Source organism: Ranitomeya variabilis, chromosome 2 (assembly GCF_051348905.1).
Source record: "Ranitomeya variabilis isolate aRanVar5 chromosome 2, aRanVar5.hap1, whole genome shotgun sequence".
Lineage (NCBI taxonomy): Eukaryota > Metazoa > Chordata > Amphibia > Anura > Dendrobatidae > Ranitomeya > Ranitomeya variabilis.
Genome location: NC_135233.1, coordinates 966,462,874 through 966,485,189, shown reverse-complemented (window position 1 = coordinate 966,485,189; position 22,316 = coordinate 966,462,874). Strand labels below are relative to the sequence as shown.

Sequence of the window (22,316 nt, the reverse complement as noted above, 5' to 3'; positions counted from 1 at the left end):
CTACAGGTGACCATCTTCTTTGTTCCAATTTTTTTTCTTTATTACTAAATTCAATTAATTTCAATTAATCATGGAAACTTAGTTTACAGAGACCTAGCAATTACAAAATGTACAAGGCATGTGGTAAGGGATGGGAAAGTGGAAGTGCTGATGATGGGGCACGCAGACATAAGGCAGGTACAACTGCTCCTGTTACTTGTGCACAAGCAGCATGTCCATCTAGAACACATAGCTTCCTGTCCCACTTTGCAGGGAGGCACCGGACACCAGTGCAAACAGGTGGTCAGCTGGATAGCAGATAATGATTCCAGAATGCTTTCCAGCACCACCCAGTCTTCCACACGGGCCAGTCGCACCTCCCAAAAATCTGGATATTTTTATCCTCACCCTGATCCTCCTGCCTCCCACCATGTTGAGACCCAGGAGACCAGTAATCTGACACTAGGACACTCTGAGGAGCTCTTTGCTTCCTCATTTTTTGATTTTGTCCTCTCAGCCTGCATGCTCCAAGAGGTACAAGAGGACATACTGTTTAGTGATGCATAAAACTTTGAGCAGCTATGGTCACAAGAAGATGATGGGGAGATGGCAAATTTTAGTAGATGATGATGAGCCACAGTTGCCAATAAGACAGGTTTTTGTTAAGTCACCAAGTCAGGGGAACCAGAGAAAGGCCGTAGAAGATGAGGTGGTGGATGACGAAGTCAATGACTCAACCTAGGAAGCTGGCATTCAGAGCAAGGCTAGCAGGGCTGAAGGGCAGGGATCAGCAGCACTGAAACAGGCAGGAAGAGGTAGTGAGATGATCAGAGGGAGAAGGTTGGCAACTGTTCTGCAGAATACCAACACTAGTGAATTTCTCAGTTAAAGAGTTAGATGTCCCCCAGTCTGGGACATTTTAAAAGACAGTTCTGAGACAAAAATAATGGTAATTTGCAACCTGTGTCATACCAAGATTAGCAGGGGCCTGACAACTAGGAGCCTAACCACCACCAGCATGATCAACACATGTAATCTAAGTATCGGTGGGCCCAATGCCTGGGTCCACAATTGGTGCCAGCGGGTCACACCACTGCCTCTACCCTTCTGCTAGGAGTTTGCCAATCCCCTGTCCATAAACCTGGTACTAATGCCTTACGCCCTTCACCTGTCCTTCCACATCCCTAAGGCACCATCATCAGGCACTTTCAAATCCCAGCACAGCGCTAAGCTATCCCTAGCCCAGGCCTTGGAACGGAAAAGAAAATTCCCAGCCACCCACTCACAGGACCAAATGCTAAAAGGCTGCTTACCATGGAAATGTTACCGTTTAGGCTTGTCAACAAGGATGATTTCTGCCAACTAGTGGCAGCAGTCATCCCTGGGTACTTGATCCCCAGCCACCACTATTTATCTCAGTGTGTCATCTGTTATGATCCTTAGTGGCTGAGGATCACAGAATGGACTAGCTTAGTTACTGAACATAGAATGAGCTCTAGGGAAGTGGTAACTGGACTGACCGCAAAACCTGATCCTAACCAAACACACTAAAGGTAGCCGGTGAACGTGCCTAAATTCCTGGACATCTCGACGCAGCCTGAGAAACTTGCTACCCCTATAGAGAAAGTAAGACCTCACTTGCCTCAGAGAAATGACCCCAAAGATATAGGAAGCCCCCAACAAATAATAACGGTGAGGTAAGGGGAAAATACAAAATGTAGAAATGAAAACAGATTCAACAAATGAGGCCCACTAATACTAGATAGCAGAAGACAGACAGGGAACTGTGCGGTCAGTAAAAAACCCTATACAAAATATCCACGCTGAGAATTCAAGAACCCCCACACCAACTAACGGTGTGAGGGGAGAATATCAGCCCCCTAGAGCTACCAGCAAGCAAGGAAATCACATATTAGCAAGCTGGACAAGGACAAATAAATAACCAAGAAACATATTGAACACTGATGAGCAAAAAATAACCAAACAGAAACTTAGCTTCTCTTGGAGAGACTGATAAAAAAAGAATTCAGGAGCGATCAAAATAGCACTGAATACATAGACAGCAGGCAACCACTGAAAGTCCAAGTGAGCTAAATAGGAAACCAGCTAACAGATAACGAGACAGCTGAAGCCAGCCCCAGACCTGCAGAATGACACAAAGAGCCACCAGAGGGAGCCCAAAGACAGCACTCACACAGTACCACTTGTGACCACAAGAGGGAGCCCAAAAACAGAGTTCACAACAGTCGTCCCTGCCTTGTTCCAGGAACATCACCATGCCCTTACCAAAGTACTTACTGGTATTGTCCATTTAATGACCAACATATTGACAAGCACTTGTGGCCAGGGATGCTGCATTTCCCTGATAGTGCACTGGATGAACATTGTGGAGGACGGGGACAAGTCTCACCCTGGAACAACACATGTGATACTGATGCCGAGGAATGCTGGCTCTACTTCTGTCCGGGTTTCCTCCAGCCTACACCAATTTATGCACCCCCTCCTGCTCCTTCTCATCCTCCATCTCTGACATGTTATTTCAAAGCATATCATTTGCATCAACTGGAAGATGGAAGCTTTCCAGCAATGCTTCATCAAAGCGGCAACAGGCTCTGCTGAAGCTAATTTGTCATGGAGACAAACCGCACAGTGCAGCAGAGTTATTGAAAGGAATAAAAAAACAGACAGATCTGTGGCTCTCGCCGCTGAATCTACAACCAGGCATTGTTGTGTGTGATAATTGCCTTAATCTGATGGTGACTGTAAGGCCATGTGCACACGTTCAGGATTTTTAGCGTTTTTTTTGCGTTTTTTCGCTATAAAAACATGATAAAAACGCGAAAAAAACGCTAACATATGCCTCCTATTATTTACAGTGTATTCCGCATTTTTTGTGCAAATGTTGCGATTTTTTTCCGCCAAAAAATCGCATCGCGGAAAAAAAAGCAACATGTTCATTAAAAATGCGGAATTGCGGGGATTCCGCACACCTAGGAGTCCATTGATCTGCTTACTTCCCGCACGGGGCTGTGCACACCATGCGGGAAGTAAGCAGATTATGTGCGGTTGGTACCCAGGGTGGAGGAGAGGAGACTCTCCTCCACGGACTGGGCACCATATAATTGGTAAAAAAAAAGAATTAAAATAAAAAATAGTCCTATACTCACCCTCGATGTCTTCCCGCCTCACCGCTGCATGCTGCTGCTTCGGTTCCTATAGCTGCTGTGCGGTGAAGGACCTGCCGATGACGTCACTGTCTTGTGATTGGTCGTGAGCGGTCATGTGACTGCTCACGTGACCGCTCACATGACCGCGACGTCATGGAAGGTCCTGCGCGCACACACCAGCTATAGGAAGAGGAACGGACGCCGCTGATGAGATGTCTGGGTGAGTATAACCATTTTTTTTATTTTTTTTATTATTTTTAAACATTCTATCTTTTACTATAGATGCTGCATAAGCTGCATCTATAGTAAAAAGTTGGTCACACTTGTCAAACAGTATGTTTGACAAGTGTGACCAACCTGTCAGTCAGTTTTCCAAGTGATGCTACAGATCGCTTGGAAAACTTTAGCATTCTGCAAGCTAATTACGCTTGCAGAATGCTAAAAAAAAACGTGAAAAAAACGGAAAAAAACGCAAAAAAAAAATGCGGATTTCTTGCAGAAAATTTCCGGTTTTCTTCAGGAAATTTCTGCAAGAAATCCTGAACGTGTGCACATGGCCTAAAGCTTGGCAAGTTCACACACTCCCCATGATTAGTCTACATGCTCAACTTGGTAGTTCAGCGGTTTCTGAAAACCTATTCAGATTGCCAGAGATTCTGGTCAAAGTACACCGCATCAGTGCCCATATCCGCAAGTCATCTACAGCTGCCGCCAGTCTAGCACTGCTACAGCAGCGCATACAAGTGTCAGATCACCGACCAACCACACGCTAGAACTCCACAATGAATGTGTTTGCAAGGCTTTGTGAGCAGCAGAGGCCAGTTGTCGAATACAAGCTCCAACACGCCCACTAGTACTCTGTTCAGTCCCGGCACATAACAACTAGAGAATGGTCATGGATGTCTGACATTTGTGCCATTCTCCAAGACTTTGAGATCTCCACAAATATGGTGAGTAGCGATGATGCCATAATCAGGGCAACAATCCCGCTTCTGTGCCTACTTAAAATGTTGCTGCTGACAATTAAACATGAAGCTTTGCATCTCCTCCTTTGTCTCAGTCTACCACACTACCCATGCCTCCTATCAGCTAATGACCTAAGACTAATATTCTCAAAAATCTGAACCTCCCACCCCTGTCTCCAAGACTCTTCGTAATGCACTACCCAGGACAATTTGATTAATTCCCAATATCCAGTATTAAGTTTAGACTAAAAATGTATTTCTTTAGACTGGTCTATCACCCTCCTTGCACTTAATAGCTTTCTGTGTCTTTACTTCTACACATACTGGCTGGTGAAGGGTTCATGCATCATTATGTGAATACCCTATTTATTTTATTGATGGCTGGACCATACACAACAAAGATTACTTTTTTAACCATTTACCTTTCATGTATCCCATATTTCTTCATGAATTGTAAGCTTCTGAGCAGGACTCTCACTCCTTTTGGTATTTGTGTTATGTGTTATTCTGTATTGTCTTTATTGTCTACTCTAAAATGTAAACTGCTTCGAAATATGTTCACGCTATAGAAACAAAAATGATTATTATTAGCCTAAGGCTGTATCAATTTCAAACTTTTTACCTGCACAGCTGCACTCCCAGCTAGGTTTAGGGAACCTATTAAAATTAAAAATTAAATAATAAATTATAAGACCAATTAAGAATTAGAAGAAATGTTGCAAAAGAGTCAAAAAAGATTCTATTATTGCCTTCATCATTTGATTTTGTGCAAATTATCACTGATGGAGTAATAGAAATATAAAAATAAATTAAACATTTATTTTTGATAATAACTTGACTTCATTTTTTGCTTATCTTTCTGCAGAACTCCACTTTACCAATAGAGAAGGCTTTTCAAAAGAAGAAAATGTATCAAATATCTTGTCTTGCTGAGCTAGGAAAGTATTATGGATATTTGGAAAAAAAAATGCAGAGGTAATTTGTGCTTGTACATCTTTCTCTTTTTTATTGCTTCTATGCTTTTTCACTCTTACAGAACTACCATCCACAATCACCTAACAATTGCATTGAAATTCTACGATCAGCATGGTTGTTGAACTTAGGGTACTGTCACACAGTGCAATTTTGATCGCTACGACGGCACGATTCGTGACGTTCTAGCGATATCGTTACGATATCGCTGTGTCTGACACGCTACTGCGATCAGACATCACGCTGAGAATCGTACGTCGTAGCAGATCGTTTGGAACTTTCTTTCGTCGCTTGATCACCCGCTGACATCGCTGGATCGTTGTGTGTGACAGCGATCCAGCGATGTGTTCGCTTGTAACCAGGGTAAACATCGGGTAACTAAGCGCAGGTGTTGTGAAATTGGATTTTGGGCTCCCCCGGTGGCCACTGGTGGAATTGAACTGGTGTGCATCATCCCCTCTGTTCACCTGTTTCCATCAGGATGTGGGAGTCGCTATTTAACCTTGCTCCTCTGTCACTTCCATGCCGGTCAACATTGTAATCAGAAGCCTTTCTGTGCATGTTCCTGCTGCTAGACAACTCCCAGCTAAGTTGGACTTTAGTCCTCGTTTGTTTTTGCATTTTGTTCCAGTTCACTGCTGTAGTTTCGTTTCTGTGTCTGGAAAGCTCTTGTGATCTGAAATTGCCACTCTGATGTTATGAGTTAATACTAGAGTCTTAAAGTAATTTCAGGATGGTATTTTGATAGGGTTTTCAGCTGACCATGAAAGTGCCCTTTCTGTCTTCCTGCTATCTAGTACGCGGACCTCAATTTTGCTAAACCTATTTTCATACTACGTTTGTCATTTCATCTAAAATCACCGCCAATATATGTGGGGGCCTCTGTCTGCCTATCGGGGAAACTTCTCTAGAGGTGAGCCAGGACTATATTTTCCTCTGCCAGGATTAGTTAGTCCTCCGGCCGGCGCTGGGCGTCTAGGGATAAAAAACGTAGGCAACGCTACCCGGCTACTGTTAGTTGTGCGGCAGGTTTAGTTCATGGTCAGTTTAGTTTCCATCCTTCCAAGAGCTAGTACTTATGTTTGCTGGGCTATGTTCTCTTGCCATTGAGAACCATAACACGCAGGGCCGCGCTTAGTAACCCGATGTTTACCCTGGTTACAAGCGTAAACGTTAAAAAAACAAACAGTACATACTCACATTCCGGTGTCTGTCCCCGGCGTCTCAGCTTCTCTGCACTGTGTGAGCGCCTGCCGGCCGGAAAGCGAGCACAGCGGTGACGCGGTGACGTCACCGCTCTGCTTTCCGGCTATGGTGCTTACACAGTGGAGAGAAGCAGAACGCCGGGGACAGACACCGGAATGTGAGTATGTACTGTTTGTTTTTTTAACGTTTACGCTGGTAACCAGGGTAAACATCGGGTTACTAAGCGCGGCCCTGCGCTTAGTAACCCGATGTTTACCCTGGTTACCCGGGGACTTCGGCATCGCTCCAGCGCCGTGATTGCAAAGTGTGACCGCAGTCTACGACGCTGGAGCGATACTCATACGACGCTGCGACGTCACGGATCTTGCCGTCGTAGCGACGAAAATTGCACTGTGTGACAGTACCCTTAGTTTATCAGCTTCATGACCGCCTGATTGGACAGTCCAAGGACACCTGGGTGGAGAGCCATGCTCCCTCTCTACCAAGTGTAATTTTATTCTCTTAATTATATTATGCAAGGATAGTAGGGGTATTTAGCTCGCTAATCTTTAGGTTAAAGAAGAGAGTGACTAGAAAGGGAACCTCTCACTCTTCATGATCCAGCTTGTCTATTACACAGAAAGTTGAGCATTTAAAATGGGAATTGCATTATACTTCATTTTTCTTACTGTTAATAGTCAGGTCCCAGCAATGATTAAGGCTTTGTTAGTCTATAAAAAAATGTTGGTGCACAAAAAGAAAGATCCTGGCACTCACATCTTGGTTATCGCTTCACTTAATCGAAATCCACACAAGACATTTCAACCCATCCCATGCATTTCTCAATTGAATGTCAGGATCTTTCTTTTGTCTACTGCTATTTTCACACATGCACCACTATGGAACGGAATGATGTATATTTGTATTATATAAAAAAAATTGTCCAAAAGGAACAAAACCTATTTACACAGACTTTTGCACAAAAATAACTTATACTTTTTATTCTAGAAAAATAAAATAACATTCCTATTATACCTCTTTGTTATATGCATTGAGAACCTGTATTTATTAGAGATGAGCAAATCTTTAAAAATGTTGATTTGATTGCTTTGGAAAATTAACATCTAATTTATGGTGCAGCCTACAATTGTCCTGAAAATAAATATGTCTGAAAAGACGCGTACGTGCGTAACACTCTGAGCCCTCATAGGGCTTTGTCCCACGTCTTTCAAGCTCTGTGGCACAAATAGCCTTAGTAATGTTGAAATGTCAACATGTATGGCTGTGAGTTCTTCACTCCTGTGCTGCAAAACACTGTTTGTACCTACATAGTTTCTTCAGTGTTTTATTACTTTCGCTCCCTATCTCTATTGCTAAGCTGTGAGCTGTGATGTCCTCTGGTGATACAGATTCAACCACGAAATGGCTGCTGCATTTCCATCTTCGGCTTTTATGCAGTCTATAATAGTCCCTGCTGATTGAGTGTGCTTTACCACATGATGTGATATCAACTATTGAGAAGCCTGCCTTTATGTGATCCTTCTCTGACTGATTCAATGTTCTTCAAAGTTTAAACTGGCCTTAGCTTTTTAGGTGATTTGTGCAAAGTGAATAGCAAATTGCTCCAATTCACCAGTTTCAGGAAATTCCATTAAATTCAACATAAATTCACTTCACATTGAATTCATTTGCTCATATCTATTATTTCTATATATTTATTTACCATACATCCGCAAAGTATAGTCATTCATATATTTGAGCTTAAATATATTCTGAAGTATAAAATCTGTAAAATGTGATTAAGTGTTAAAAAGATTGCAATCCATATAATGATGCATATTGTTCTCTACCACTCTCTTTCATTAGAGGGTCTGCTTTTTATAGTTTTTCATTTCTCCCACCAAGGTCATACATTTTCCTGATTGTTCCATTACTGCATATTTTCTTCTGCGGTCTGATTAATATTTCTATAAATAACTTCGGTACATATGACTGGTAAGGAGAGGTAGAGGCTGAGATTTCTGTAAAAAAAAGGGAAAATAAAAAAAATGAACATATGAAGTTATTTCTATCAAGCAATTTTAGTATTACATCATGTTTTGTGGATTACTCCATAATAAGATGTGTATCAGAACTAAATTAATTGGTAATTAGTACTATTCACTATAGCAGAACACAGAAGTAGATACACTTAAAAGAGTATTTCTGTGAATTCTATGGCATATCGATGGGATTTAAGCTACTAAGGGAATAGGCTTCATGTGACTTCTGTTTATCCATTTCCATGTGTCAATTCCCATTCAATTCCTATTAAAATCTATGTAAGTTAAGGAAAGAAGTGGTGGGACGCTCACCTATCAGACATTTATAAAATTATGTGGATGTGCAATTAATGGACTAATACAGAATTACCCATTTATTTCCATTTCCTGGTATTCCAACAATGTAGAAAAGTATAATATTATTGTTGAGACTTTGTACAGAAATACAGCAACTGAAATTAACTCAGCTATGCAACTCACCCAAATATTAAGACTATAGTGATGTTTTGAAAAGGTACAAAATTGTCTTAATATATTTTGAATATTTTCATAGTTAGAAAGAGCATGGCTTCTGTAAAACTACTCTAAAACATGAGTTGGGAATCTTTTTTTTTTTTTTGCCAAGGACCATTTATATATTTATAACATCATTCACAAGCCATACAAAATTATCAACTTAAAAACTATTCTGCTATATTTGGTCTGATATTTAATTAACTCACCCCTAATGAGATGGCTGGAGCTCCTTCTCTTTGGCGAGAGGTGTGATGTTAGATCATATTGAATATGCTTTTCAGATTTGCGTCAGTCTTTGTGTAGTTTTTCCGAACACAAATATATAATACTGCATGTCTCCTCAAAGTGGGAAATTCATCCTTGCTCACATAACGTTTACAGAATGTACACAGTTGGAAGTTTTCTTAATATATAATACATAGATTGATGCACCGAGACTGCTGTATATATATCACATAGGAAACACTAAGACTGCAGTTTACATTACATAAGAGATGCTAAAAATGCAGTTTATACATCTGGGAGACACTGAGGCTGCTGTACACAACACATAGGAGACACTGGGACATCTGATTATATCATATAGGAGACACTAGGACAGCTGTATATACAACACATAGGAGGCATCAATATTGCTTTATAGACATCACCTAGGATACACCGAGGCTGCTCGATATACACCACATAGGATACACTGGGTCCACTGTATATACAGCACATCAGAGACACTGGGATTGGTATATATACAGGACATGGGAGACACTGGGACTGGTTTATATACAATGGTTCTAGGATGTTTCGCCCCCAGCAGTTTGCCCCCAGCAGTTTGCCCCCAGTGAGCGGCCTGGAGACATTCAGGCCTCACTGCTGCGGCATTCATCATGCTTCATGGATCAGTGATCCAGGGAAGATGAAAAGACAGCCAGAAGCAGGAGAAGACATCATGGGGAACTGCTAGACTGCACTCCGTGACCCAAGGAGCTGCAGCTGCGACAGGTAAGTATGTCCATTTTTTTGTTCTAGGGTGATACTACTCCTTTAAGGCCAGCCAGAAGAGACACTGGGTGAGCTGCTGAAAAGGCAGCCACAGGAATCCCCAGCAATTGGGGTCCTGTATATTTTACCACCAGGTATGTTCAGCCCTAGATGTTTTGGTCCCTGCCTGTTGACCCCAAAAGTTGAGGGTGAAACATCTGGGGTCAAAATGTTAGGTGCAAAACATCAGATGGCGACACATTCAGGGACAAAATGCTGTAGGAGAAACATTCGGGGTTGAAACATCCGGGGGCAAACTGCTGGGGGAAAACTGCTGGGGGCAAAACATTGATGACAGCCTGGAATTCATGAACCACAAGGGTACAAACATCCAGGGCAAACTGCCGGGGGCGAGCTGCTGGGAGCGAAACATTGATGACAGACATGAATTCATGAACCACAAGGTTACAAACATCCGAGGGTGAACTGCCGGGGGCAAACTGCTGTGGGCGAAACATTGATGACGGATGGGAATTCATGAACCACAAGGGTACAAACATTCGGGGGCAAATTGCTGGGGGCGAAACATCCGGGGTCCAAATGCTGGGGAAACATTGATGACTGATGGGAATTCATGAACCACAAGGGTACAAACATCCGGAGGCGAACTGCTGGGGGCGAAACATCCGGGGGCCAAATGCTGGGGAAACATTGATGAATCACAAGGGTAGAAAGATGCGGGGGCGAACTACCAGGGGCGAACTGCTGGGGGCGTAACATTGATGATAGACAGGAATTCATGAACCACAAGAGTACAAACATCTGGGGGCAAACTACCGGGGATGAATTGCTGGGGACGAAACATTGGTGATGGACAGGTATTCATGAACCACAAGGGTACAAACATCCGGGGGCGAACTACCGGGGGCGAACTGCTGGGGGCGAAACATTGATGATGGATGAGAATTCATGAATAACAAGGGTACAAACATCTGGGGGCGAACTGCCGGGGGTGAAACATCCGGGGGCCAAATGCTGGGGATGAAATGTGCGGGGGTGAAATGTACGCAGAGGCGAACTGCTGGGGACGAACTGCTGGGGGCGAAATGTGCGGGAGTGAAATGTGCAGGGGCGAAACATCCTGGGGCAAATGCCGGGGACGAAATGTGCGGGGGTGAAATGTACCCAGGGGCGAACTGCTGGGGGCGAACTGCTGGGGGCAAACTGCTGTGGGCGAACTGCTGGGGGCAAAACATCCAAATCCCATATACAACACATAGAAGACATGGTGTATATACAGCAAAAAGAATAAAAAAACTGCTGTTTACATTACATAGTAGACACTGTGACTGCTACCTTTACCATCAGGACAAGAGCGTAGTGTGCTAACTCCGCCCATGAACAATGTCCTCACCCTGGCTAGCATCAGGACATAATCTTTTGTTGCACGTGCCACAGTGTTTAGTAGCGAATGCTGCCTGCAAATGCTCATGCTAGGGAGGAATTAAAATCCCAGAAGCTAGCAAAGTGGAATTGGTGGCCAATGTACTGTGGTCTTCAGCAATCTGCCTAGGGGCTGGAACAATTGAATTGATGTCCATAAATGGCCCATGTGTCTGAGTTTCCTCAACTCTGCCATAAAATGTTCATGATGCAAAATTTCCATCAAAGACCAAAGTTAACTTAACTGTGAATAAATATGGAAGGTATACTATTGCAGTAATGTTTAATTGCTCCAGTACATCTAAAAGTAGAAAAGAAATTATGTTTTCAGAAAGTGTTGCCTGAAAATTCCCCATTGTTTTATGTATTCAGTTCCAATGCAGAATTTTGCATGTCCTTTCCAGCAGTCGTCATCAATAAACAAAGATCTCTCGAAAGCATATAATAGCCTGCCAGGTCACAAAAGAACCCAAGATACTAAGAAACTGAATGACTCTCTCAAAATAGTTAGTCAATGTTCATGAATACACCATCAGGAGGACACTGTACAAAAATGTCATGCATGGCAGGATTGCAAGTAGAAAGCCACTAATCTCCAAAAAAACATTGCTGCTCATCTGATATGTGTCAAATATTATGTGAACAAGCTAGAAAGCTATTGAAGCATAACTCTCATATTTTATTTTATTAGCAATCTAATTATGACTGCTTAACAGACAGCAAGCTATTTACCATCACCTCACCATTATAGTATTCATTATAATTAATACACAAATTCTTGGTTATAAAAAGCTTCCACCTCAGCAATTCAATATTTGCTCCTTTCACTTTGCTGTTGCAAGCATTTAAAAAATAGCTCATGTTGCTCAATATTAGTGATGGGCGAACTCATGGATGTTCATTTATGGCGGGTTTGGCTGAACATTTAAGAAAAGTTCAGTTTGGGTACCCGAATAGTACCCAAACCCGGACCCCATTCAGATGAATGGGGGGTCCGAACATTCGATTCTTGCCATGCTGTCATCTGCATGTCAGTGCAAAAAACACTGCCTCTGATCGGCGGTAAAATTATTACTGGTGGTCAGAGAGCTGCATTTCCCAAGCTGTCAGATGGCAGTGTAAGCCAGAAGCTGTGACTGGAGGTAAAGTATTTACCTTTAGTCATAGAGGCATTGGCTGATGAGAGAGTACTATTTCCAACAGCCTATGCCTGCTGCAAAAATAACAGCTGGAGCAGGCACGGCTCATGTGAGTATTCATCAGCCAGCGCCTGTGCTATGAAAACAATTTTTTTTAAATGACATAGGATCTTTCTATTTTTGATAACCAGCATGGCAAAACTGACATCTGTGGACTTCAACTCTCAGCTGTCAGCTTATAGATGACTCTCCATTACTAAATGCTGGGCTTGATGTCTCCATTACTAAATGCTGGGCTTGATGTCAAATAAAAATGCAAAGGTGACATCAACCCCACTAATATGAACCTCACTTGCCATTGCCACAGGTCAAGTGGGAAGAGCTAGGCAAAGTGCCAGAATTGGTGCATCTAATAAATGTGCACTTTTCCCAGCTCTTCCCACTTGACCTGTGATGTTGGAAATTGGGGTTCATATTTGTGGGGTTAATGTGACCTTTGCGTTTTCAGGTGACATCAAGCCCAGCAGTTAGTAATGTAGAGGCGACTATAAGTTGCCTCTTCATTACTAACCCATACTCATATTGTCAATAAAAATACCCAGAATGAAGTCCTTCATTTGAAATAAATATACATACTGTTTTAAAAATGTATTTTAAAACAAACACAGTTATACTCACCTTAAGCCTATTCAACTGAAGCCATTGTCTCTTGTAAAAAACAACAAAAATACTTAACTAATGCCCATTCCATTAAAACCCTAGTCTTGTGTAAAAAACAAAAATAAAAACAACAATATCCCTCAGCTGTCCGACATACTGTCCCATGCCATAATTCATGTCTGCAATAATTGGATTTCAACATGGAAGGTGGTGACCATCCCAGCTGAAAAGCTCCAGAGAATGAGCTGTGTTGTGAATTCTGTTCTCGAACTCCCTCCGGTGGTTATGAATGGTACTTCGGCGAGTTCTGTCCATGGACTCCCTCTGGTGGCTGTGAGTGGAGCTGCTGGTTCTGAGGTTCTGTCCTCAGCTGACCTCGTTTAGTCCTAGGCTGGCTGCTCTATTTAACTCCACTTAGTTCGTTACTTGATGCCAGCTGTCAATGTCCTAGTACTGGTTCAGTTTGCTCTTGGATCTTTCAGATGACCTGTCTACTCCAGCAAAAGCTAAGTCCCTGCTAGCTTATTTGTTTACCACTGTTTTCTTGTCCAGCTTGCTATAATGATTCTGCCTGGCTAGCTGGAAGCTCTGGGATGCAGAGTGGCATCTCCACACCGTGAGTCGGTGTGGGGTCTCTTTTGCACACTCTGCATGGTTTTTTGGTAGTTTTTATGCTGACTGCAGAGATACCTTTTCTATCCTCAAGTCTGTTTAGTTAAGTCTGGCCTCCTTTGCTGAAACCTATTTCATTCCTGTGTTTGTGACTTCCATCTTAACTCACAGTCAATACATGTGGGGGGATGCCTATTTCATTGGGGAACTTCTCTGAGGCAAGTTAGGCCTTATTTTCTATCTGTAGGGGTAGTTAGCTCTTAGGCTGTGAAGAGGCGTCTAGGCAGAGTCAGGTATGCTCAACGGCTATTTCTAGTTGTTGTGATAGGTTTAGGGGTTGCGGTCAGCAGAGTTCCCACTTCCCAGAGCTTGTCCTGTATTACTAGTTTGCTCATCAGGTCATTCCTAGTGCTCCTAACCACCAGGTCATCATAATAGAGCTGCTGTGAGATCACTGCTAGCACTGTGAGAAAACGTCTACCTCTGTGACTGGAGGTAAACTTTTTATCGCTGGTCACAGCTGCTGGTTGTCAGGTGAACCACAGCTCTCTGACCAACGGTAATGAACTTACCACCGATCAGAGCTGCCAGTGTTTCTCACACTGTAATGCAGATGACAGTTTGGGAAACACCCGATGTTTGCGGTGCCGAACCCAAATAGTAAGGTGATCGATACAGACCCAGAACTTTACTGTTCAGTTTCGCTCATCACTACTCGGTATACTTCTAAAAACAGTCTTCCTTACAAGCAAACAAATCTGCTTCAGAAAAGAAAGTTTTCATCATCAAAATTGGTAACATTTAGAACATTACACTGGATAGTATTGCATTCATTCACAGTCACATTTGTCCACAATACTCTACAGAAGGGATTATTTTGTAGTACTATTTTGAAAAATATATGAATAAGAAGCATAGCATTTATTGTATTTCAAGTATGCATTAATAATGCAACTCTTAGCTAAAATTTTAAAGGGCATGTCTTATCAATGCAATGCGCTCCTCTCCCACAGAAGAATTCAGCAGCGACAGCCCCATATCTTCTATACCACAGCCGCATGTCTGACTCCCATGATGTATATGCCACAGCCCCATGTCTCCTGTGATGTATGCACAGCAGCTCCAAGAATGTGGTTAGTATTTATTGTGCACAGACTGAAATACATGCCTGCTTTCACACAAATATATGAAATGTATGTTAGGTGTTGAGTTCCTGCCGCTGCACAGGGGGAATCTCGAGCCATGTCCACTGCGGTCTCCCATTCTCCTCCAGCTGCAGTGGAACCTGCTCAGCAGAGACATCGATCCCAGCATCTGGCTTAAACTGATACTGTGCGCTTGGGTACTGCTACCTTTCCAGGCTCTGCCTTTGTAGCCAGCACTGTTCAGCAGTGAGCAGGCATTTCAGGGACTAAGTCCTGCTTTTCACACACTGAGCATGCCCACGGGATGACCTCCCATTGGAGTTCGGGGTCACATGCTCAGGTCCTGTTATGGCTCCTATTGGACCATCAGGAAGGTCCCAGAGCACTACTGCTATAAAAGGTTCGCATGGCGGCTCGGCCACGTGCTAGTGTAAATGTATTAACTTGTGTGTGTGGATGAATGTCTGTCAATGGATGAAATCCCCGAATCATTCCCATCCCTAGAGTTCTTTCCTGCTTGCGAACGGTAGAGCTACCTAGCGCCCAACAGTGCTATCCTGCACAATTGCACAAGTTGCTGAATCCAGTTAGCAGCAACCGCCAGAGCGGCGCCATGCGCAGATAGCGCGCTTTCCTGGCCCTAGTTAGGGTGGTTGGTGGCATCCGCCAGAGCGGCACTGCACGCACTCCTGTGTGGTAAATATATAATTTAGTTGTTTCCCTGGCACCGCAGTAGCGGTGTCGAGCGTAAGAGATCTAGAGGGACTCTTACCCTGAGTCTTGGGGCAGAGTTCTGTGTCGCCTTGCTTGCGCTCTCTGTGCGGTATCGCAGCCCTGAGATGCAACAGGGTTTGTTTTCTTCATACCAGGAGAAGCTAACCCATGTGTGTACTCACTTTATACCACCATATAGTCCATCATTACCAAGCAGCAGGTGTCTTAGCTGCACGGTAAACGCCGGACTGCGAACGCACCTTATATCATCTCTAATTATTATTTGGTGCATTCCGCCAGTGCTAACAATGTATTCCTGTATTTTTATATATAAATCTTTAACAGTGTTTGTTATGTCCCATGAGTTTGGAATCATACAGCATTGTATTGCATTGTTGCTTTTATGTTAATAATAAGGTTTGCCTTTTAGAAGTTTGTCCTCACTTTCTTCCTATCTGCCTTCCTAGTTCTGATGTCAGCAACACATCTTCTTTTTACTCATTGTGAGCATGGCAACCATCTGAAGGAGCCACATGTCTTCCAGCTCTGGCCTACTACAGCTTTTAAAGAATCTCTCACAGTAATTGTACATAACTACAGGAATTCAGCTTTAGGCCGGCGTCACACTCAGCGTAAGACAATACGGTCCGTTTTTTATGGCCGTAATACGGCCGTAATACGGAGAAATGTTCCCAAAATAGTGATCCGTATGTCATCCGTAGGCAGGATGTGTCAGCGTATTTTGCGCATGTCATCCTCCGTATGTAATCCGTATGGCATCTGTACTGCGATATTTTCTCGCAGGTTTGCAAAACCGACATCTAATGGATTTATGTGCTCAAATGTTCGTTAAAACATATATACAGTATATATATATATATGTCATTGAGACACATATATATATATTCTGTATTTATATTTAATTCAGCGCGATATATGTGAAAAGCCGGTAATTCAATTGCCGGCTTTTCATTTCTCCTTCCCAAACCCGACATGATATGAGACATGGTTTACATACAGTAAACCATCTCATATTCCCTTTTTTTTGCATATTCCACACTACTAATGTTAGTAGTGTGTATGTGCAAAATTTTGGCGCTGTAGCTTGTAAAATAAAGGGTTAAATCGCGGAAAAAATTGGCGTGGGCTCCCGCGCAATTTTCTCCGCCAGAGTGGTAAAGCCAGTGACTGGGGGCAGATATTAATAGCCTAGAGAGGGTCCATGGTTATTGGCCCCCCTGGCTAAAAACATCTGCCCCCAGCCACCCCAGAAAAGGCACATCTGGAAGATGCGCCTATTCTGGCACTTGGCCACTCTCTTCCCACTCCCGTGTAGCGGTGTGATATGGGGTAATGAAGGGTTAATGTCACCTTGCTATTGTAAGGTGACATTAAGCCAGATTAATAATGGAGAGGTGTCAATTATGACACCTATCCATTATTAATCCAATAGTACTAAATGGTTAATAAAACACACACACACATGATTACAAAGTATTTTAATGAAATAAAGACACATGTTGTAATATTTTATTAGACTCTTAATCCATCTGAAGACCATCGTCCTGAAACAAAGTTAAAAAAACAAACAACAATATTCCATACCTTCCGTTGTTATGTCCCACGAAGTAAATCCATCTGAAGGGGTTAAATCATTTTACAGCCAGGAGCTGTGCTAATGCACTCGCTCGTGCCTGTAAACCCCCGGGTACTGAAAGGAAAGCTGGGTGATCTGTAGTTACCTTGAGTTGCGGTGATGCGCCCCCTGCTGGATGTCCTCATATGAACTCGAGCGTGGGAACTTTTCCAAGGCTCCAGTTCATGAGGACATCCAGCAGAGGGCACATCACCGCAGCTCAAGGTAAATACAGATCACCCAGCTTTCCTTTCAGTACCCGGGGGTTTACAGGCACGAGCGAGTGCATTAGCGCAGCTCCTGGCTGTAAAATGATTTAACCCCTTCAGATGGATTTACTTCGTGGGATGTGACAGATCATCGGAAGGTATGCATATTGTTGGTTTATTATTTTTCAGAGCGAGGGTCTTCAGGTGGATTGAGAGAGCAATAAAATATTAAAACAACCTGTGTGTTTATTTCATTAAAATACTTTTTAATAATGTGTGTGTTTTTTTAACCCTTTCATACAATTGGATTAATAAAGGATAGGTCATAATTGACGCCTCTCCATTATTAATCTGGCTTAATGTCACCTTACAATAGCAAGGTGACATTAACCCTTCATTACCTCATATCCCACCGCTACACGGGAATGGGAAGAGAGTGGCCAAGTGCCAGAATAGGTGCATCTTCCAGATGTGCCTTTTCTGGGGTGGCTGGGGGCAGATGTTTGTAGCCAGGGGGGTCCTATAACCATGGACCCTCTCCTGGCTATTAATATCTGCCCTCAGTCACTGGCTTTACCACTCTGGCGGAGAAAATTGTGCGGGAGCCCACGCCAATTTTTTCCGCCATGTAACCCTTTATTTTACAAGCTACAGCGCCCAAATTTTGCACATACACACTACTAACATTAGTAGTGTGGAATATGCAAAAAAAAAAGGGATATGAGATGGTTTACTGTATGTAAACCATGTCTCATATCCTGTCGGGTTTGTGAAGGAGAAATGAAAAGCCGGCAATTGAATTACCGGCTTTTCACTAACACCGCTGCGTATTTCTCGCAAGTCACACTGCTGGTCCGTGTGGAATCCATATTTTTCTCGCCCCCATAGACTTTCATTGGCAATTTTTTTGCGCAATACGGTGACAAACGCAGCATGCTGCGATTTTCTACAGCCGTACAAGACAGTATATTACGGATGCGTAATATACGGCAGATAGGAGCTGGGCCATAGAGAATCATTGGGCCGTGTGTAATGCGTATTTTATGGACGTAGTTTATGCGCTCATACGTCCGTAAAACTCGCTAGTGTGATGCCAGCCTTAAAATAAGTCTTCTGGAATCTTCATATATGCTTCTGCAGCCCCATTGATTGCCCTGGACAAAATATGGCTCATCATTAGGTGACTCATAGTTATTGTAATAGTAATCATGGGGTTCCCTGACCATACTGATGGGACAGTGCTAATATGGAAAGTTGATTGTTTAAAGATTTTGCTGTTTTTAATGTTTTATCTGTGTGACTCACTGTTTAGGGGGAGGAAACATTTTAACACACAGATCAAGTCAACTTCTTTTAATTAATTAATTAATTAATTATCTTACTGTCAGGCATCAAAAAGGTGTGAAATTTGTATCTTATTCATTTCCTTGTTTTGCCTTCTTCTCTCTCAAACATTATACTGCAGTGCTGTTTGAAGCCCACTTTATGCTCTTTTTATACCTTCTTTTAACTGGTGCGCAGCAAGATCCATACTCTTTATTAAAACAAGCAGAGCAAGAGAATTCCCTGTCTGACCTCAAGTTTTGGGAACAGAGAGGCTGAGACAGGGAGAGTGCTGCGTACAGACTGAATACAGTTGACAGAGAGCATGGAGCATGAACTGGTCATTGACTAAGGTACTGTAGTATAGTGTTTTCGAGAGAAGGAATGAAAATAAGGTAATGATGTATATTGCAAACATTCATAACTGTACAATATCTGGAGGATAATTGAATTAAAAAAAGTTTATCAACTCAAACGCAATGAGGATGGTTTGCACATTCAGGTGCACAATATTGCTGGGTGGAGGATATGCACAGTGGAATGCAGAGGTCAGTGCCCTTAACAGGGATCCATATTGCACAGCAGCCAGGGAAGCAGTGATCTATGCAAATACATTAAGCTATCAGTCATACAGAGGGAGGTGTTAAGTATAGAAATAACCCCATGAGTCAAGAGATTTGCTACGTGCTCTGTTATGGTTCTCAATGGCAAGAGAACATAGCCCAGCAAACATAAGTACTAGCTCTTGGAAGGATGGAAACTAAACTGACCATGAACTAAACCTGCCGCACAACTAACAGTAGCCGGGTAGCGTTGCCTACGTTTTTTATCCCTAGACGCCCAGCGCCGGCCGGAGGACTAACTAATCCTGGCAGAGGAAAATATAGTCCTGGCTCACCTCTAGAGAAATTTCCCCGATAGGCAGACAGAGGCCCCCACATATATTGGCGGTGATTTTAGATGAAATGACAAACGTAGTATGAAAATAGGTTTAGCAAAATTGAGGTCCGCTTACTAGATAGCAGGAAGACAGAAAGGGCACTTTCATGGTCAGCTGAAAACCCTATCAAAACGCCATCCTGAAATTACTTTAAGACTCTAGTATTAACTCATAACATCAGAGTGGCAATTTCAGATCACAAGAGCTTTCCAGACACAGAAACGAAACTACAGCTGTGAACTGGAACAAAATGCAAAAACAAACGAGGACTAAAGTCCAACTTAGCTGGGAGTTGTCTAGCAGCAGGAACATGCACAGAAAGGCTTCTGATTACAATGTTGACCGGCATGGAAGTGACAGAGGAGCAAGGTTAAATAGCGACTCCCACATCCTGATGGAAACAGGTGAACAGAGGGGATGATGCACACCAGTTCAATTCCACCAGTGGCCACCGGGGGAGCCCAAAATCCAATTTCACAACAGTACCCCCCCTCAAGGAGGGGGCACCGAACCCTCACCAGAACCACCAGGGCGATCAGGATGAGCCCTATGAAAGGCACGGACCAGATCGGAGGCATGAACATCAGAGGCAGTCACCCAAGAATTATCCTCCTGACCGTATCCCTTCCATTTGACCAGATACTGGAGTTTCCGTCTGGAAACCCGGGAGTCCAAGATTTTTTCCACAACGTACTCCAACTCGCCCTCAACCAACACCGGAGCAGGAGGCTCAACGGAAGGCACAACCGGTACCTCATACCTGCGCAACAATGACCGATGAAAAACATTATGAATAGAAAAGGATGCAGGGAGGTCCAAACGGAAGGACACAGGGTTAAGAATCTCCAATATCTTGTACGGGCTGATGAACCGAGGCTTAAACTTAGGAGAAGAAACCCTCATAGGGACAAAACAAGAAGACAACCACACCAAGTCCCCAACACAAAGCCGAGGACCAACCCGACGCCGGCGGTTGGCAAAAAGCTGAGTCTTCTCCTGGGACAACTTCAAATTGTCCACTACCTGCCCCCAAATCTGATGCAACCTCTCCACCACAGCATCCACTCCAGGACAATCCGAAGATTCCACCTGACCAGAAGAAAATCGAGGATGAAACCCCGAATTACAGAAAAAAGGAGACACCAAGGTGGCAGAGCTGGCCCGATTATTGAGGGCAAACTCCGCTAAAGGCAAAAAAGCAACCCAATCATCCTGATCTGCAGACACAAAACACCTCAAATATGTCTCCAAGGTCTGATTCGTCCGCTCGGTCTGGCCATTAGTCTGAGGATGGAAAGCAGACGAGAAAGACAAATCTATGCCCATCCTAGCACAGAATGCTCGCCAAAATCTAGACACGAATTTGGTTCCTCTGTCAGAAACGATATTCTCCGGAATACCATGCAAACGGACCACATTTTGAAAAAACAGAGGAACCAACTCGGAAGAAGAAGGCAACTTAGGCAGGGGAACCAAATGGACCATCTTAGAGAAACGGTCACACACCACCCAGATGACAGACATCTTCTGAGAAACAGGAAGATCCGAAATAAAATCCATCGAGATGTGTGTCCAGGGCCTCTTCGGGATAGTCAAGGGCAACAACAATCCACTAGCCCGAGAACAACAAGGCTTGGCCCGAGCACAAACGTCACAAGACTGCACAAAGCCTCGCACATCTCGAGACAGGGAAGGCCACCAGAAGGACCTTGCCACCAAATCGCTGGTACCAAAGATTCCAGGATGACCTGTCAACGCAGAAGAATGAACCTCAGAAATGACTTTACTGGTCCAATCATCAGGAACAAACAGTCTACCAGGTGGGCAACGATCAGGTCTATCCTGAAACTCCTGCAAGGCCCGCCGCAGGTCTGGAGAAACGGCAGACAATATCACTCCATCCTTAAGGATACCTGTAGGTTCAGAGTTACCAGGGGAGTCAGGCTCAAAACTCCTAGAAAGGGCATCCGCCTTAACATTCTTAGAACCCGGCAGGTAGGACACCACAAAATTAAACCGAGAGAAAAACAACGACCAGCGCGCCTGTCTAGGATTCAGGCGTCTGGCGGACTCAAGATAAATTAGATTTTTGTGGTCAGTCAATACCACCACCTGATGTCTAGCCCCCTCAAGCCAATGACGCCACTCCTCAAAAGCCCACTTCATGGCCAAAAGCTCCCGATTCCCAACATCATAATTCCACTCGGCGGGCGAAAATTTACGCGAGAAAAAGGCACAAGGTCTCATCACGGAACAATCGGAACTTCTCTGTGACAAAACCGCCCCAGCTCCGATTTCAGAAGCGTCGACCTCAACCTAAAAAGGAAGAGCAACATCAGGCTGACGCAACACAGGGGCGGAAGAACAGCGGCGCTTAAGCTCCCGAAAGGCCTCCACAGCAGCAGGGGACCAATCAGCAACATCAGCACCCTTCTTAGTCAAATCAGTCAATGGTTTAACAACATCAGAAAAACCAGCAATAAATCGACGATAAAAGTTAGCAAAGCCCAAAAATTTCTGAAGACTCTTAAGAGAAGAAGGTTGCGTCCAATCACAAATAGCCTGAACCTTGACAGGATCCATCTCGATGGAAGAGGGGGAAAAAATATATCCCAAAAAGGAAATCTTTTGAACCCCAAAAACGCACTTAGAACCCTTCACACACAAGGAATTAGACCGCAAAACCTGAAAAAC

The 22,316-nt window shown here is 43.5% G+C and overlaps 1 long non-coding RNA gene across 1 annotated transcript in view; it reads right to left on the bottom strand.

Moving 5' to 3' along the window:
- Positions 1-7,309: 7,309 nt before the first annotated feature.
- Positions 7,310-22,316, bottom strand: part of LOC143810074 (uncharacterized) — a 31,080-nt gene continuing 16,073 nt past the window's right edge. The window contains exon 3 of the long non-coding RNA XR_013222645.1: positions 7,310-8,289. This is a non-coding gene — a long non-coding RNA (uncharacterized LOC143810074). The remainder of the gene's footprint in view (positions 8,290-22,316) is intronic.